This window comes from Musca autumnalis, unplaced genomic scaffold, assembly GCF_047663935.1.
Source record: "Musca autumnalis isolate F117 unplaced genomic scaffold, ASM4766393v1 scaffold_5, whole genome shotgun sequence".
Taxonomy (NCBI): Eukaryota; Metazoa; Arthropoda; class Insecta; order Diptera; family Muscidae; genus Musca; species Musca autumnalis.
The window spans coordinates 29,090,584-29,096,029 of NW_027412088.1; positions in this window are offsets into that span (position 1 = coordinate 29,090,584).

The window sequence follows — 5,446 nt, forward strand, 5'->3', positions numbered from 1 at the left end:
TGTATTGGATGATATGGAATTTAGTTTTGCCAGATGTGCTACTTTTTGTATTATTTTGGGATTGGGCTTTTTTTAATGAGATTTTTAAAGTGATCGGATAGCTATTCTCTTTAAGGATTTTTCTTAATTTTTCAATGTTTTTATTAACGAAGCCGTCGTGGCTGATCACGAAAAAATAAAAGCAAACAAACCTTTTTTATACCCTCCACCATAGTATGGAGGGTATATTAAGTTTGTCATTCCGTTTGTAACACATCGAACTAATCATTTGCGACCCTATAAAGTATATATATTCTTGATCAGGATAAAATTCTAAGACGATCTGGCCATGTCCGTCTGTTGTAATCACTCTAGCGTCCGCAATAATTGAGATAGAGCGCTGAAGGTCTTTTTACCATAGGAAGGTCAAGTTCGAAGATGGGCTATATCGGTCCACTCTTTGGTATAGCCCCCATATAACGGTACCTCCGGATTTGAGGTATTTTGAGAATTTTAGCCAAAATTTGTAACCGAACTATCTGCAATTTGACATTTGAGGTTCTCAGTGGTCATGAAACATCTCCACCAAACATCGTCAACATACGTCCATGTTTTGGTATGGCCCCCTTATAACCGCAACTCCCGATTATGGGTATTTTGAGCAGTTTAGTTACAATTTTTAACCGAACTAGCTGCAATTTGACATTTGAGGTTCTCAGCGGTCATGAAACATCTCCATGAAACATCGTCAACATAGGTCCATGTTTTGGTATAGCCCCCATATATTCGTACCTCCCGATTTTCGGTATTTTCAGAAGTTTAGCTACAATTTTTAACCGAACTAGCTGTAACTTGCAATTTGAGGTTCTCAGCGGTCATGAAACATCTCCACCAAACATCGTCAACATACGTCCATGTTTTGGTATGGCCCCCTTATAACCGCAACTCCCGATTTTGGGTATTTTGAGCATTTTAGTTACAATTTTTAACCGAACTAGCTGCAATTTGACATTTGAGGTTCTCAGCGGTCATGAAACATCTCCACCATTTTAGTTACAATTTTTAACCGAACTAGCTGCAATTTGACATTTGAGGTTCTCAGCGGTCATGAAACATCTCCACGAAACATCGTCAACATAGGTCCATGTTTTGGTATAGCCCCCATATATTCGTACCTCCCGATTTTCGGTATTTTCAGAAGTTTAGCTACAATTTTTAACCGAACTAGCTGTAATTTGCAATTTGAGGTTCTCAGCGGTCATGAAACATATCCACCAAACATCGTCAACATACGTCCATGTTTTGGTATGGCCCCCTTATAACCGCAACTCCCGATTTTGGGTATTTTGAGCATTTTAGTTACAATTTTTAACCGAACTAGCTGCAATTTGACATTTGAGGTTCTCAGCGGTCATGAAACATCTCCACCAAACATCGCCAACATAGGTCCATGTTTTGGAATAGCTCCTATATAACGGTACCTCCCGATTTTCGGTATTTTGAGAATTTTAGCCACAATTTGTAACCGAACTCTCTGCAATTTGACATTTGAAGTTCACAGTGGTCATGAAACATCTCCACCAAACATAGCCAACATAGGTCCATGTTTTGGTATGGCCCCCTTATAACCGTACCTCCCGATTTTTGGTATTTTGAGCATTTTAGTTACAATTTTTAACGGAACTAGCTGCAATCTGACATTTGAGGTTCTCAGTGGTCATGAAACATATCCACGAAACATCGTCAACATAGGTCCATGTTTTGGAATTTTACCTACAATTTTTAACTGAACTAGCTGTAATTTGCCATTTGAGGTTCTCAGTGGTCATGAAACATCTCCACGAAACATCGTCAACATATGTCCCTGTTTTGGTATAGCCCCCATATATCGGTACCTCCCGATTTTCGGTATTTTGAGAATTTTAGCCACAATTTTTAACCGAACTATCTGTAATTTGACATTTGAAGTTCTCCGTGGTCAAAAAACATCTCCACGAAACATCGTCAACATATGTCCATGTTTTGGTATAGCCCCCATATATCGGTACCTCCCGATTTTCGGTATTTTGAGAATTTTAGCCACAATTTGTAGCCGAACTCTCTGCAATTTGACATTTGAGGTTCACAGTGGCCATGAAACATCTCCACCAAACATCGTCAACATAGGTCCATGTTTTGGTATGGCCCCCTTATAACCGTACCTCCCGATTTTTGGTATTTTGAGCATTTTAGTTATAATTTTTAACGGAACTAGCTGCAATTTGACATTTGAGGTTCTCAGTGGTCATGAAACATCTCCACCAAACATCGTCAACATAGGTCCATGTTTTGGTATGGCCCCCTTATAACCGTACCTCCCGATTTTTGGTATTTTGAGCATTTTAGTTACAATTTTTAACGGAACTAGCTGCAATTTGACATTTGAGGTTCTCAGTGGTCATGAAACATCTCCACCAAACATCGTCAACATAGGTCCATGTTTTGGTATGGCCCCCTTATAACCGCACCTCCCGATTTTCGGTATTTTGAGAATTTTAGCTACAATTTTTAACTGAACTAGCTGTAATTTGCAATTTGAGGTTCTCAGTGGCCATGAAACATCTCCACCAAATATCGTCAACATAGGCCCATGTTTTGGTATAGCCCCCATATATCGGTACCTCCCGATTTTCGGTATTTTGAGAATTTTAGCCACAATTTGTAGCCGAACTCTCTGCAATTTGACATTTGAGGTTCACAGTGGCCATGAAACATCTCCACCAAACATCGTCAACATAGGTCCATGTTTTGGTATGGCCCCCTTATAACCGTACCTCCCGATTTTTGGTATTTTGAGCATTTTAGTTACAATTTTTAACGGAACTAGCTGCAATTTGACATTTGAGGTTCTCAGTGGTCATGAAACATCTCCACCAAACATCGTCAACATAGGTCCATGTTTTGGTATGGCCCCCTTATAACCGTACCTCCCGATTTTTGGTATTTTGAGCATTTTAGTTACAATTTTTAACGGAACTAGCTGCAATTTGACATTTGAGGTTCTCAGTGGTCATGAAACATCTCCACCAAACATCGTCAACATAGGTCCATGTTTTGGTATGGCCCCCTTATAACCGCACCTTCCGATTTTCGGTATTTTGAGAATTTTAGCTACAATTTTTAACTGAACTAGCTGTAATTTGCAATTTGAGGTTCTCAGTGGCCATGAAACATCTCCACCAAATATCGTCAACATAGGCCCATGTTTTGGTATAGCCCCCATATATCGGTACCTCCCGATTTTCGGTATTTTGAGAATTTTAGCCACAATTTGTAGCCGAACTCTCTGCAATTTGACATTTGAGGTTCGCAGTGGCCATGAAACATCTCCACCAAACATCGTCAACATAGGTCCATGTTTTGGTATGGCCCCCTTATAACCGTACCTCCCGATTTTTGGTATTTTGAGCATTTTAGTTACAATTTTTAACGGAACTAGCTGCAATTTGACATTTGAGGTTCTCAGTGGTCATGAAACATCTCCACCAAACATCGTCAACATAGGTCCATGTTTTGGTATGGCCCCCTTATAACCGTACCTCCCGATTTTTGGTATTTTGAGCATTTTAGTTACAATTTTTAACGGAACTAGCTGCAATTTGACATTTGAGGTTCTCAGTGGTCATGAAACATCTCCACCAAACATCGTCAACATAGGTCCATGTTTTGGAATAGCCCCCATATAACGGTACATCCCGATTTTCGGTATTTTGAGAAGTTTAGCTACATTTTTTAACCGAACTACCTGTAATTTGCAATTTGAGGTTCTCAGTGGTCATGAAACATCTCCACCAAAAATCGTCATGTTTTGGTATAGCCCCCATATATCGGTACCTCCCGATTTTCGGTATTTTGAGAATTTTAGCTACAATTTTTAACTGAGCTAGCTTTAATTTGCAATTTGAGGTTCTCAAAGGTCATGAAACATCTCCACCAAACATCGTCAACATAGGTCCATGTTTTGGAATAGCCCCCATATAACGGTACCTCCCGATTTTCGGTATTTTGAGAATTTTAGCTACATTTTCTGACCGAAATAGCTGCAATTCAACATTTGAAGTTCTCAGTGGTCATAGAACATCTCCACGAAACATCGTCAACATAGGTCCATGTTTTGGTATAGCCCCCATATATCGGTACCTCCCGATTTTCGGTATTTTGAGAATTTTAGCTAAAATTTTTAACTGAACTAGCTGTAATTTGCAATTTGAGGTTCTCAAAGGTCGTGAAACATCTCCACCAAACATCGTCAACATAGGTCCATGTTTTGGAATAGCCCCCATATAACGGTACCTCCCGATTTTCGGTATTTTGAGAATTTTAGCTACAGTTTTTAACCGAAATAGCTGTAATTCAACATTTGAAGTTCTCAGTGGTCATAGAACATCTCCACGAAACATCGTCAACATAGGTCCATGTTTTGGTATAGCCCCCATATATCGGTGCCTCCCGATTTTCGGTGTTTTGAGAGTTTTAGCTAAAATTTTTAACCGAACTAGCTGTAATTTGCAATTTGAGGTTCTCAGTGGTCATGAAACATCTCCACCAAATATCGTCAACATAGGTCCATGTTTTGGTATAGCCCCCATATAACGGTACCTCCCGATTTTCGGTATTTTGAGAATTTTAGCTACAGTTTTTAACCAAAATAGCTGTAATTGGACATTTGAAGTTCTCAGCGGTCATAAAACAGCTCCAATGAAACATCGTCAACATAGGTCCATGTTTTGGTATAGCCCCCATATAACGGTATCTCCCGATTTTCGGTATTTTGAGAATTTTTGCTGCAATTTTTAACCGAACTAGATGTAATGATCGGTATTTTGAGAATTTTAGCTACAATTTTGTCTATTCAAAAATAATCGTCAATATACATATGTCCATGTTTTGGTATATCCACCCATATGACAGATCCGCCGTGAGTCGAACTTCCGCATTATGGCGTGATGAAATTTTTGTTAGAGACCCTGTGGGCCATCAGAATTAGCGTTATATCTTTGTTCACGGTTACTTAAGTGATCTACAAAAACAACAAACAAAGATATAATGCTAATTCATGATGGCTTACAGGGTCTCTTGCAAAAACTTCATCACGCCATAACGCGGAAGTTCGACTCACGGCGCATCTGTCCTTCGGGGTTTTATCTCTGCCCCAACATTTGTGTTCACAGTGTAATTTAAGCAATATTGGGAGGCAGTAGGAGTCTATCCATTGTCGAAAAGCTGTTTCACCTAAAATTGTGAAAGGACCCTAATTATTCCATTTTAATTAAGACTATTTTATGGTGGAGGGTATAAAAAGTTCGGCCCGGTCGAACTTAACGACTTTTTACTTGTTTAATTTTACACTATTTAATTAAAAAAAAAACACTGTAAAAATCATTTATTTTGGAATGTTTATATTATTTATTTACACGCTAAGGATAGG